This window comes from Macrosteles quadrilineatus, unplaced genomic scaffold, assembly GCF_028750875.1.
Source record: "Macrosteles quadrilineatus isolate MER2022 unplaced genomic scaffold, UCM_ALF_1.0 Scaffold_8__2_contigs__length_117827958, whole genome shotgun sequence".
Classification (NCBI taxonomy): Eukaryota; Metazoa; Arthropoda; class Insecta; order Hemiptera; family Cicadellidae; genus Macrosteles; species Macrosteles quadrilineatus.
This window is the reverse complement of record NW_026542601.1, coordinates 32,720,200-32,735,689: the sequence shown is the minus strand read 5'-3', so window position 1 is coordinate 32,735,689 and position 15,490 is coordinate 32,720,200.

The window sequence follows — 15,490 nt, the reverse complement described above, 5'->3', positions numbered from 1 at the left end:
TGAACAAATCATATAATATAAATTATCATGTTAAACCAATTATTTTCAGTTAGATTTAGAAATACGCAACAAAAATACCTATAAGGATTTATCTCTAGATCATAGAAACATAATATTTTTTAACAAAGGTAAATTAAATAATCCAGTTGATGGGAAACGACTTAATTTTAGATACTAAAAAATATGTAGAGGAAACTTTATGGTACATAAATAATATTTACGTTTTTGCAGGTGTCTGGTATTATTTATTCTAAATTGACCTTAAAGCGACTCATTAAAAGGTTAAACAAGGTAACTGAATTTTGTGTGACACAAGGTATAAAAGTAGCCTTTAAACTTGTAGCAGTTTCTGCTGTGAACATCACCGTAAGTACGCAAAGTGTTCAAGACTCTCTTACAACTAATAAAACAAATGAAAATATAAATTTAGATAAGAGGCCGGTACACATGGCTATGATCATTGCAGTAAGACCACTACCAGCTGATCCAACCTAACATGACTAGCACAGTAGGACACAGCTGTTCCGTTGTGGGGACATTTTTTCCTAAAACTAGTCTTGTGACGGTTATGTCCAAAGCGCCCCAGACTGCAGCGGGGTTTGTAACAATAATGTTACAATACTACGAAATAAATCTTTCTCAATTATCATGCAATGATTTCTAAAATTGTAATTACCGATAATTTTGCTTCGATTACAACATCGGACCCTGAGAACATTTCCAGAAAACCTGTATTGGATCTATATATAAATTATTTATATCATTGACTATGGATACATCCCATTGATTTAGATCAGCTTTTGTTTGATGTTTCTCAAAAATAATATTTCTTTAACGAAGACTTAGTCATCATTGATAGACCGTGCTACCATTGGAGTTTTAATTTCTTTTTTAGATTTCGTACTTTACAAGTACGAGGACACCGGAGAATTAAAAGATGCTGAAGTGTACATTAAGTTGCTTTTATAGGCTTAGCACGAATAAAAATTTGTTGTGCAAAAACAAGCGGTATATTTCAGGAGCACAATCAGTCGATGGCTCAATTTGAGTTTTAAGTCAAGTCAAAGTAGACTCAGATTCTGGAAATGAAATTTATATTTCACGCTACGGTTTATTATTGTGTTCTATATTCACATCGTAGAACAATTGCCTCTAGCCCAGAACTGTGTTACACCTTACTTCAGGCTAGGCTTAGAGAATCACATAATCGAATAGCTAAATCCATTGGTGATTTGCGGGATTTGAACCCGGGACCTCGGAAACTGAATCCTCACTCTATAACAATACCTTCTAATTGTAAACCCTCTGCCTTATGCTTTAATAGGTTTATCATACACAAATGTAAAGGATAAATTTACACAATGGCGGACTATCAATGTTGTTATTTAGATAAGTTTTTTGTTTTGTGTGCCAATAGTTTATAGTCTAGTCTCTAGTCATTTAAGCGCATCCAACGTTCAATGTCTGAAAAGTTTAAGGTAACTATCATGCTTATTAAGACTATTCATTTTTAAGCGTTCTGTATATTATTATTTTAATGTATTTATATCTATATATATAATAATAATATATATGTATTTCAGAAGCACTTCAGGTATAATGACATAAACGAACGCAAAATATTACTATTTCATCTTGTGATGTGACTGTGATAAAGCTATTTTGCATTCTATATTTTAAATTTGAGAGGTATACTAAAATGTGACTGTGATCCATGTATATTATTAAATTTATAAATTGTCTTTGTAAGAATAAGTAAAATTATGTTATTTATGATAGTTTAATGACCATTTATTACTTGGTTACTTGACTATTTGACCAACTTGCCTCCTCTCGGTATGATCATAAATCAAATACAAACTGAGTACCTGTGATAAAAATCTAAAACTGAAAATTCAAAAGAATTCCTTTCTCGATTACAGTACGAGTACGCATTTGTAACGGTTTTACAGCGAGCAGCACCCTCGGTGGCTTTTTGCAAATTATGACGTATCCGATTACTGTAAGCAGCAAGTCGTGTAACCGGTAACAATATACAGTTAACCCCGTGGCTAATAAACCTTACTGGTAATTACAGATCGCGTATTGTTGTTTAATTTGTCCGCCAGAGGTCTCCAGTGCTTATCAGGCTCGCGATCTGATTGGCTCTCATTTCTCGTCATCTGATTGGTTTATACGACCTATCTGGCAATCTCCACGTGGAAACCCGAGTCGAAGGAATGTTGTGGCAAATTGTGATCACCCAATTGATATCTTTACTGGATCCAATTTCCTTTAATGATTTGTGTACGCAGTGTTTTTATTTATAATGTTTTTTATTTTGCTTAAAGCATATTTTGTGTTTTATTGTGTAAACTTTTGGGATGCCAATACATGGTGTTATTGTTGGTTAACGTAGTACTGTATTTTAATTTGACAAAAAGAATAGTCTTCTTTCCTCATAACCGTCTTATGTTTAAGAATACGACAAAAAGTTGATACAAATACTAGATATACAGTGGTTGTCCCAGGACCTTGTCAAGCGGGTTCTTCCAGGGGATTTGGGCGTAAGAAATAAAAGGAGGGGGGTTCTGGAAATTTGGTATGTTAAAAGCAGTTTGGTGACTTTCTAAAACTATTTTTTTGTCCACGTCGTTGGTATTATTAGGATAAGATGAAAGTGAGTGAAATTCAAACGCTTTTTGGGAAAGTATTCCAAACCCATACGCCTTGAACTGTGTCCGAAAACCTCCGTGTTACGGTGTAAGGTCCTAATATATGTTTAAATTAATTTCCCCAGGGTCCAATGGGGGAAGCTTACCCCCAGCTTAGCCCCTGTAGCTCCTCTCCCTTTGGATGTATACAAGTTAACACGAATAAAAACCTGTGTTATACATATTTTGCAGTTGTGTTAAGAGAAGATTTTAAAATTCGTAAAATATCAATAAAATTTACCTGACAAAATTAACTTTTAAAAGTCTTCATGTGGATAGGGGGTTGGTTTAATTTCACCTAGTAGGTGGGATTAGGTTTTCTGAGTCGGTGGCTCAGTCCATATCACCAAGAACCTCGACCGAATTCGGGTCCAATGCAACTTGGGTTCGGATCCTGGTTCCTGCCTTTTTATCAGTACAGATCACCCTTGTATTGTACCGACCCACCCCTTCCTTTGCTAGATCGTTCGACTCCTAGGCTTCTGTGGCTCATGTAATAAACGTAAAATGTAAAAAGAGGCCACCAACTTAAAAAAAAATCCTATCACACAAAAATTAAAACAACTGCAATGTGATATTGTCCTACTTTGCTTGACAAAATTAACACTCGTCATAAAGCATAAAAAAGCAAACAAACTCACCATCACCAACAGAAGTATGCGCACACTTCCAAAGCGATTTTTAGATTCCAGTAGCTGGTCTGGTAGTAAATTAAGCCAATAACTGGCCATCGTAAAAACACCTGACTAATGATGCTTTTAGCACAAAGTGCCACTTGGAGTGATGGACTGCATACCGCATGCCTGCAGTGCTACCACCCGTGGGAATTTACAGGTATTTTCGTTGGTATCGGGGTAATTTATTAATATTGATTTTATCATTTTAGACTATTTACTGTTATTTGTAAAAGGGTTGTTGGTGTTCTCTAATTTTACATATTTCACAGTTCTCCCTTTAAAGCATTCGTCAATTTCACTTGTTGGGGTTTCTTTAATTTTCTGTATATTTTCCAGTCAATTTAGTTATTGTAGTTTGCTTTTAATTGCCTTGTTGGCTTCCGCTAAGCATACGGTGCATGTTTTACAAAAAACCCTTCAATTTTGCTCATTCAGTTTCATGATTTTTATATTTATTTAGCCATAGATTCTGAGTACTTCATTCTATGGTTTTATCATCCACTCATCTACCATTTATACGTGTGGAGTTTCTCTTTCAATATGTTAATTAATTTTGATCTTACCATATCAATTCTTGCTTTAGCTTCCACATTTTCGCTCTAGCAGTGTAGTTGTCTGAATATCCAATTGAAGAGTTCAGGGTTTCTTTATATTTTATTCTACTATATTTGGTATTTTTATATATTTGAAGTTTTATCTTTAGTTGTAATTTATCCTATACTTTTACTTAAGACTTTACCACCAAACAATTCCTTTTGTTACTATGCGTTTATAATGTACTTATGTGTCATTTGCTTACAACGTTTAGTTGATAGTTATATTCAAATTGTATTGACATAAAAAAGTATATTATAAGTCAAAAGGGTATGATAGGATTTCAAATCAAGACATATTTGTTTACATGATTTGATTCTTGAGTATGTTTTAACTACTCCTGGATAGAATAAACTAGTTTGACGCCTTGTACCTTATACTATATGTTTAAACATTAGTTTTGAGGTTTTTGTGTAAGTAGTGATTAAAGGATAATTATAAACTCTTAACTGGATAGTGTCAAAATTGGTAAATGTTTTACTCTCTCGTTTATCTTATTTAGTTGACACTATTCAAACTACTATATTTGTTTCTTTAAATAGCGGAGAAACAATTTATTGTATGCAATAACTCTTAACCCTACTTTTAAATATCCTATTCCCACTGCATCATAATTGGAAATATCTTCTAACTGCATTCCACCAGGTAAATAACTGGCAAGTCATAAAAACTCGAACCATTTCTTATAGTATTAAACGATTAGCAGAGAGTTATGTTGGCTGCACTGAGTAACAATACAACAGCTGATATATGTAGCACAGCCGTTGCAAATATCAGAATAGAACAGCTGATTTGAATCTTTATCGCTTCTGGCAACGTGGGCTTATTTACAACCACAGCAGAGGAAGGATTTACAGCTTTGATAGGTTAAGTGTTAAGTTCTCCAAGACTTTTATGTGTACTCGATTCTTTGAGGTTTGAAGATGATTGCTTTAAATTAGACTTGCAGGTGTTATAATACTACATAACTCAGGTTATCTAAGAAAATACATACACATTTGGATACTTACTACATTTTACTGGTCAAAGTTTAACTTCCTTCGGCGTGTATCAAGTGGTTGAAATGGAAGTCTTTTGAATATCGCGATTTAAAAGTTGTCAATAGTTTATCTATTGGAAGAAAAGCTTATCTAAACTGTAGCAAGTGTTACGTGAATAACTTTTTCTTATGGACAATGGGAAGTTTAATTAATTCTCAACGATTGGTTTTTATTCAAATTTCTCACACACTAAAACAATATTAAAATTAGTTCGTTGATCTAAACAAAAAAATTAACTGATTTCCTTCTTACGAGTACGTTTTGAAAATACAAATCGTGTTAAAAATAAAAGATGTATGAGAGGAATTAGTTTGTAATCAGGACTACTCAAATTGAATTTCTTTTTTTATATTCGTGTATAACCTGTTCTAAAAAAAATAATTCTAGGTTATGAATTAGATCTTTAACTGGACAGTAAGGCAAAATTGACGTAGAATGAGAAAACAATTATTATTGGAGGTAAGTGTGTATTAAATCCCATTAAGATCGTTATTTTGAATATTTATAAAAATTCGTGGATGCTAATCACACAGTACAGTAAAATATATTTTTACATTCTATAACGTGCAAATGTTAAATCGATATTAACAATGATAAGGCAAGCTTATACAATTATTTGACGGTAATATTTGTGATGATAAAGACTAGCATCAGCAAAACGCGTCTAAGCTACAAGTTTTCCCTTCAACTACCTCTGTACCAGTGTCGAAGTCGGAGTAATAAAGAGATGTTTTAAATATATTCGGTCCAGCGCCTTCGCGAGCCACTTGCCAATCAGACCGAGATCTTGGAGTAGATTAGATTGACCTGGCTCTCTGCCAAAGAACACTTTTGGACGATAATTTTAGAATAGTTAGTTCATATTGAAGTCCGCATTGAAAAATACCATGGCTACAGCGAAGATCACCACTAGACGCACCAAACACTATTTTTTTATTATTTTTACGTCATCGGCATTTATAAAAGTTTTAAGGGACCTCTAATAACTCTAACATTTTTATAAACTAACTTCAACTTTTTCTACGTAGCCCAACTCATAGCCCAATAACAAATTGCACCAGGATTCATATTTAAAAGTAAAAACTGTAACCATTCGGCCACCCAAACATTTACCATAATAAAATGTTGGTGTCATTATAGATATCAAAAAGACAAAAATCACCCAGGAAATCTATTTTGCAACATTTTTGTTTATTCTTGTGTATGCACATAGAATTCTCTGTTATGTATGTTAAGAGTGTTTTAGTGTACTTTTTTACAAAAATATTCTTGTTTTCTGTTATTAAAACATTGTAATCATCCTAAATAAAAGACAAAAAAGAAACCTAGATCATTTTGAAACATTTCAAACACTTGCACTAGTTCAAGTAAATACTCTGTACAAAAAAAAAAAAAAAAAAATGAAACACTTTATCCTTTCTAGAGAATACTGATTTTTTATACATATTTATCAAACCGGTCCGAATTAATTCTGTTGGGTTGGTCAGCCTGCTCAAATGACCAGCTGTTCGGTCATTGTCAAGGCCGTCGCGACCAGGTTAGGTTAGTTTTTGTAAGAGTGTGAGTCCTAATAGATATATTGGATGCCGTGTCACCTTATCAGGCCCAGGGGATATTTTAGTGATGTTCTATGTCGATGAATAATTTATTTTCAGCTTTTGGCGTGTGATTCAATTAAATATGGAATCATTAGTCAGTGTCCGTCGTTGCAGTAAACTAAAATGATCTCCAGTTAATTTATTGATATGTTCATTCAGACTTACAATATATTACACCTACTAGTGCTAAGTGTGTAGGTTTTAACACAAATACAAAAGTTTTTTGGAAACAATTTAGAATTAACAGCAAAATAAAGAAACTTTAGAAAAAAATGTACAGTCAATAATTCTTCTCAGCAAGGGTTACACAAAATCAGCGTACTACGTTGAGCACTACCACTCACCAAAATAAACGAATAATTAATAAACAAATCTATGTAATCCATGGGTTTAAAACTAAACTTAGTAGTGAAAATATATTATAAAAATATAAAATCTTTAAGCAAAGAGCACAGATTAGGGTTCTCTACCCACTCTGATTGGGATTCTAATTGGTTCGCAAACTTATTACTTTGTTCTTGCCTGTCACTTTTGACATCAATTTCCACCAAATAGAATTGTATTTAGGTAGCTATCGGGCCTACAGTCTTACATACATCACACATTACCAAGAACAAACTTTTTTTGCTGCCCTAAAACAGAATAGTACCTATACTGTTTCGGTCCTGGGTTCAACCACGAAAACTACAAGAACAGATATTTCCGTGGATGGGAAAAATCGTATATGGAAATAGAATCTAAATTTCTACCTATTTTCGATAGATTACAATGTTTGATAACTGTAATCAAGAGTGAATGAGCGCTGAATTCAACATCCCAAAAACAGCTTTTGGTTGATAAAAACGAACCAATCCAGCTAGTTTTTTCCGCAAGAATAAATCTTGACGGACATTCGCCTGATTGGATTCCTACGCGGCCATAATTAAAATCCCAATCTGGTCCACTTTCGAAGATTCATATCCCTTGAAACTCAAAGTGATTCTTTCCATTCAAAGATGTCTCGCATTTGAAATCCCAATTCTTGCGCTCGAAATCTTTTATCCTGCAACTAAATACAACATTATCTTTCTAACTGTGCAAAACATCTTCTTAATTTGAATGCGATTAATAAAAATATGATCTTAAGGACATTATGATTTTTTGTAAAATTCTGTAAGCCAATGAGAATAAATATTTAGACTAGCGATTAGGCATTTTTAACATTCTTCAATGGACCATTGTGGAACAATTTAGCGAAAATGCAGTCTCGATTAACCGACAAAATGTTTGGTAAAGATAAGACAGAAAAAAACTAAAAAATGATAATTTTTAATCCAAGCTGTTGGGAACAAATATACAATGTAGCCATCAAGAATAAAATAATTCAGTCGGTAAACACCCCTGTGGTATACCACAATAAAAGGAAACTCCTTGATAATATCATAATTTATTTTGCGTAGATTTATATTATAATTTATATGTAGAGGGAAACAACAGAAAGGAGACTGCATACTAGTCTAGTTTTAAATAAGAAATTAAAAAGGGGGATGAGGAGAAAGGAAGGGGTGAGAGAGAAAGAGAGATGCAACGGTGCAACAGAGTATTGGAGATGGAGAGTTCATCCATCAGGTGTCAAGTTTCAACCTCTCTATCGAGTTTCCTCTTCAGCACGCTTCAAACCGCCTTTCCCACAGCCTGAAGTGCTGAAGTGTAGACCAGCAACTTTGTATCGCCACATAGTTGTATCTGTCAGATGGAGGAAAGTTGAGGAGAAATGGAGGGAAAAAGCGAGACATTGGCGCGTAACCGGTAGACACTGTAAAGGTCAGTTGTGTGTTTTTATCAAGGTCTTGTTGACTTGAGTGTAGTGGTCTATGAGATTATGTTTCCTTGCGGTATAGAAATCGAATTGTCTATGGACTTGAATAAACTAGAAGTTACTGAAAATGAAGTATAAAGCAAATTAAAACTAATTACAGCCCCCTTTATAGAAAAATGCTAGTTGTAATTTTTAATTATGGATAGAACTAGATATTTAAATTCCTTGTTAAAGTTAAAGCAAGTTTGAGAATATAAATGAACGTAGTTTGAGTTAAGTCAACGAAAGATGCCCCTTGTGTAAATTACTGAGTTTTCTAAAACACAACAACTTTTTATTTAAACCAAACTAAAAGAATTAATATTTTCGTAGTAAGGCATAGCATATTTTTTGTATATAATATAGGAAAATATAATTGTATCCTATCGCACGATTGTAAGTCATTAAACTCTGTTATTTTTAAATATCAGAAATTGCCACAGTTAGTTACTATTAAGATAGAACGTATACTTGAAATTATATTATTTTAACTATAGAAATTTAATGAAACTACAAATTTTACTTTTAAAATACATTCTTAGTATATATGCCAAATTATGTGAGACAATCTAAATCTGCCCCTTCAACAATCTAAATAATCATCAGGGCCTATGTTGAGTTTTCATTATCTTTTTGTATATAAATCTCTAAGTAGATTGATCTGAAATAAGTGCAATTCTTCCTGAACTGAATGATATGTTTATCTTCAAGTTTTACAAGATAAAAACAAAATTATATAATATCCCAATCAAAATGATCTCATATTTCAGCAGCTTTTAACAAAATCGTGAATGCTCATACCTATTATGTTACAATAATCGCTTCGTATAATCAATGCCATCCAAGTGGCCGGTGTGGTTGACCGCACACTTTTAAATAATTCATGTCCACGATTTATTGCTAAGTAGTCACTTAATCTGAATGTAGCGGTTGACATTGTAGCGTAATTTATGTAAATTTTGCATCCTATGAAGACGTAATGGTAAGAGTAATAGACTAACATTACTCAGAAATAATTTATCTAAATAATACATTTCCATGAAGAATAAGGTTTCCTAATTTTCTGGAGAAATAGTATCCCATGTTTATGTGGTTATGATTATTTTCCCTGCATTGAGACAGGGGTAAATTAATGCAGTACTTGGAAGGTATGCTGCTTTAAAAATAATTAAAAGGATATTCTTTTTTTATGTGAACTCTGGAATATATATTCCTTATAATAAATCAAATCCCAAAAAGAGCAAACAAATTGTTATCAATATAAGTAAGATTCTTATTAGCAATTAGAATGACATAGACAAATCTCCCATGTAGTGACGTGCTTTGCGGCTGTGATCTGACCAAATAAGTCACACAACACAGACCACTATGAGATTTGATTCAAACTTGTAGAATATCACAATGTTTGGTTAGTTTAATGCATATTTCGTGTCTGAATAGAGTTTTCAGACAATCCCAATAAAATCCAAGGAAACATCAAGTGAATTCCTCACAGTTTTACAAATTGTTTAATTAATACACACCTCGTGGCTGAATGCAGTTTCCAGATAAATATCCATTAAATTAAATTAACAGCTGACACTAACACAGGTTCGAACACGCGAAGCTCATATTTGTTAAACTTCTAGTAGACCTTTCCCCACGCACTGGTCACGCCGTTAGTTCCCCTCATTAATTTCATAGTTCCAATTAAGGACGGAGGTAGGTGCCTACAGGGTAATTGATAATGTTAAATGCCACTGGACTCGGCTCCCTGCAGGAGATGGTGTTTGAATGAGAGAAGATATTTTAAAGGCCACTAGAACCAGAACTGTTTATGGAAGTGGAAATGGATGCTCACCTAACATTGTTAAAATAATAGGGGTTTGTGTACACTTTTACCTATAAAAATCGTAAAAAGAGGTTAATTAATTTTAAAGCAATATATGGATAGTTACAAATAGTATGTATTCTATGCATCAAGTTAGATGCGCATTCAGTCATACCAGCCGTTAAAGTCTTTCAGTCGTTGCTCTCGTCCCTTCAGTACACAGGTTAAGTTGATACACAGTCGAAGCTTTTTTTGTAATTAAATAAGTTTCTTCTATTAATTATGTCAGGAAAAGGTGTTATCACATTAAAAGAAAAACTACAGTTTAGATTTAAAATGCAGCATGTTAAAGTATTTCTTAAACTTGGTTTAGGATCAAAAACACAATTTTACTAACAGCTTTAGACCTAAAGTTTAGCAGTGCAGAATAAGAAAAAAGTGATTTAAGCAGTAAAATACGCATTAATTATCAAAACATGAAGGTAACCAAAGATAAAGCAGACATAAGAAAATGCCTATGATTTGCAATAATTTGGCTAGTTTCTTGCAGTATCGAGCGTCAATAATGAAGAGACAAATAAGAATTAGAATGAGGAGAGGCAAGAGGAGAACCGATCCAATAAAGTAACTCACCTCTTGAACTTCACTGTGAAGTTATTACAGCTCAATGGTCCCTCCCACATGGTTGATATAGAGTCTTGCAGCTCTACATTGTTGCGCTCAACGTGATGCATGGCTCTTGTATTGTCTGAGGCGGAGAATTAAACGATAATTGGAGACTGAACTGCCGCGAGGAGTTGCTAAATCCTCCACATTTCTTGTGCGATGTGCTTCCAGTTGGAATCCACTTTGTCTTCATTGTCAGCTAAGGTTTTGAAAGCAATATATTTTAGCCTTTGACTGAGTAGACGTCACATTCTCACGATTCAACGCTGTTTTGGATTTTAAACGTAAACTAGTTGATGGAGAGTTTTGATGTCAGTTATTGATTTCTGTCGAATACCCTATATTTTAACCGACAGTAATTTGTGCTTCCGAAAGCACAACTTACTGATTACTAAAGCGTTTTTATACAATATTCATTGAAGTACCGAAAATTATGTTGAAAATAAAACTTTGACTGTAATACTTTCTGTCAATGCCTCATTCACTATGTTCTATTTGAATAAAAATTGGCAACGACGGTCCGTCTAAATAGGATGTCTTCTTCAGCATTGAAATGCTAATGGTGTATCTACGTTTCCTTACGTGACATTTTCTGCTTGTATGTATTGAATTATTATGTTTTATGTTGTAATCTGTTTTTGATAATCGTGTTAGAAATTCAAAACTCTCAATTGCCTACACAATCAACTCTATCTAGAAGTGAATTTTTACAAAAGTCAGATTGAACTAAATTTAACTTTTTTTCCCTACTGATTTTGATTTGATATCGATTGAAATATACCTCACTGTGATTTATTCTGTAATATGCGTTTATATTTCCTAATCAAGTAAACATGAAAAGGATTTTTCGTATCTCTTGTTTACCTTGATCTCATTATACGTTCAATTTAGCAATGCAAAGAGGGGGATGTAACAGAATATTAACTAAAATACTTTATTACGCGAACTTCTGTTCCGAGGCTTTAATATGACATTCAATTGGGGCGACCGTGTACGTGCAGAAGCCGCCTTGATCGTCTAATGAAGAGCCAACTAAACCACTCGTTCAAAATACCCCTATTAGGTTGTTTTCACTCAAAGAACCTGTCGCTAAATCAACTCCGGTCAGCGAATTCATTTGTCTCATCTGCAGCAGTAATCAATTTGGCTTGTAATTGGATCTCCGGTACTCCGCTGAGTTCCAATCAGTGCGAATATTCCTCCGCACACCCGGCCGCGTAACGAACTAGACCTTGACTCACACAACAGCCTCTTAACACACACAACACTCAAAAAAACCAAATAAACGTACTTACATGGCCCGAGAACACAGAGTGAGGAAAGGGACATTTACACACTCAATCCCCTGTTCCTTTATCAAAACACACAAACTTAAAAACTCCACGCGTATTATGAGGTACAAAAGCCTCGTAAAGTACAGTACGTACCAGCCTACAATAATGCTTAAAAATATGAGGCCCGTTACAGAATACACCGAGGGTTTATTTCTCAAAACACAAAATTGGTCATTTGGTCTCCCCAAGTATTACAAAAAACACATAAAGTTTGAACGGTCAATAGGACAAACGCACATAGACACAAAACCTTAAGTATCAGTACAAAATTAACTTTCCCACACAATAACATTGCGAAACAAACACAAAAGCTTCACAATAACCACAAAACACATACTCGTTCACAACTGTTCCACAAGTATAAATAAACACACAAAGATACAAGAGCACAAGTATTAAAACTCCTTACTATACACAAAATCCCCACAAGCATTACAAATTAATCAATCATAAGTGTTCCACAATACTATAAAAAAACTCGTTCACTTTACAAAACCACAGTCTCAAACAAGAGTTCTACGAGCATAACAAAAACATTGTCAATCACAAGAACTCCACAATATACAGACACAAGTGTTCCACAAGGTTTACAAAAACAAAAACACATAGCTCCACAGGCAATACAGAAACACAAACATAAAAGCTCTACATGCATTACAAAATTAAAACACGTGAGCTCCACAATCTTTACAAAATCAAAAAACACAAGAGCGCTACAGGCATTACAAAAACACAAACACAAGAGCTCAGCAAGAATTACAAAAACACACTTCAGCACTTCAGCTCCTGTTTTTAAAAGATGTGCCAGTGCCTTTTTAAACTAGTGGCTGCCTAAGGGCTTCAGTAAAGTTCAGTTTTTCTTTGGTGGTGCCTTTAAAGGGCCACATTTGTGTCCAGTTGGTGTTTCCTGTTTGTTTATTAAATAAGTTTCCTGTTGTGTTTGCGTTTGTTAAATTAATTTATGGCTGTTGTTTTGTACATATATATATATTTATGTTGTTGTTGTAATATCTTATTATTTATTTTGTTAGCCTACCGATATTGCAATTGTTGTTTCCTTTTTTCTCGTTGTTGTTATGTCTTGGTTGCATATTGTTAAATATTGTTGTTGTTATGTTTTTGCACTTTAAATTTTACCTGTTGTTGTTATCTATGCGCCATATTATTATGTCTTTTGCATCTTATGCCTGCTTCTCATTTTCATTCTTATTTATTGCACTATTTTAGTAGCCTGTACCTAATTTTGCTATGTTTTTTGTTTGTCTTACACTTGAATTGATTCAGCCTATTAATGTATTTTTGTTTTGTCTTTATACTGGTTATGTCTTTTGCATTTCATGTCTGCTTTCTAATTTATTCTTATTATTGCTCATATTTATTACCAATTATGCTATGTTTATAAAGTGATTAATCCTATTTAATGTATATTCCAATGTAAAAATGGTGTTACCGTTGAGAGAGAATAAATAAATAAATAAATAAACACACACAAGAGCTCCACAGGCAATACAAAAACACACACACAAGAGCTCCACAGGCATTACAAAAACACAAACACAAGAGCTCCACAAGAATTACAAAAACACACACAAGAGCTCCACAGACAATTACAAAAACACACACACAAGAGCCCCACTAGCATGTACGAATAACATACTCGAGTCCACACAAGGGGAGATGCAAATACACACGCACCGCAGTACATAGGTTATAATGAGGTCGGACTGTTAATATTTATCAATAGCAACAACCGCGGTTCGCGACAACCGGTTCCAGCCGCCCACATACACAGCGATTGTCTCCATTTAAGACCGCATGTCAGGACCGGATCGAGCCGTTGGGTTGGTACGCTTGCATCCGCTTTTGAAATGTCAATTGATTGGTAATTGTTAGATTGATGGTGAGTCTGTGCCGATTAGGGTCGCTGAACTAATTCAGAAGCAGTTGGCAGCAGTGGTAGAGTGATTTTGAGATATGTACTGTACTGATTTGACATGTCTTAAGGAGGTTTTTGAGATTGTTGGTTCGTTGTGATTTTCGAACTGGTACATTGTTGTGGATAAAGATGAATTAGTTATATCCAAAATATTTGAGTACTATTTTAAATAATACTGTTAAGAATGACACAACCTTTTTTGTTGTAGTAGTCCATTTCTTCCTGAAAACTTATCTCAAAGTGGGAGAAGGTGTTCCTCTTCTACATTGGCCACATGCTGAATTCCTATGATTATAAACGTGAATAAGCTATAAGTACAAATGTTGAAATAAAACCAATTTGAGGTCATTTTCAAAATGATGGGACATAATTTTTAATTATGTAAAGGGGTACATGTATTGGATTGATTTAAGAATACATTGCCGGTTAATTTTTAATCGACGTTACTGTATTTAGTTAATTACATATACCACATGAAAAATACTATTACAATAATACCTTTTTCTATAGTGTGATAATTTAAAATTAAGAATAGATATTACCAGTCATAAGCTATTTGCCTAAAACCAGTTACTGTACGATAACCGGTTTCTGGAACGGTTCCGGAGCGGTCACTCATTACAACAATCAGTTCCGCGCGGTCACTGTTTATGACTTCCTCCTATTATCTGAAGGAAGCCCCAAAAATTAACAGTTGAAAATCGCTTCTGATATTTATAACGTGGAATAAGTTTTCAAATTGTCTTTTTTCTACTGGTAATTTCGTAAGAGGTATGTTAGACATGCTGTTTGGAAAGAAATTAATGGGAAACCCATAACCTTAGGACACTTTAACTAAAACTATATAATATGTTTAAAATGATATAGTATGATTTTGTGGGAAAATATAGCAAGTTGATAAATCATCAGTATGTGAATAAAAACTTTTTTATGCTTATCACTTTATCATTTTATGGCCATTATTATATATTGAGAGGCTAGTACGCCTAGTATTGATTTAAATAGCTAAACATAGTGGAATTGTGTCATTGTAATAGAGGTTATCGAAAGAAGCTCAATCAATCTGGTGTGTGATCCGCCGATTGGTTACCTTAAAACCTAATGTTTACTGGTTCGATTCTAAGAGAGGCCGATTCTTGGCACATATTGTCTCCCGGCTATCAATTAATAGTGCTTTCTGATCAAAGTTTGGCTTTACATGGTCTCAAGACAATACATTTTTGGCCGTTTAATGAAAAAGGAATGAACAACGGGTTCAAATCTCGCTAATCATTGATTGGGTACATCTTAGCATTCAAGGATGTG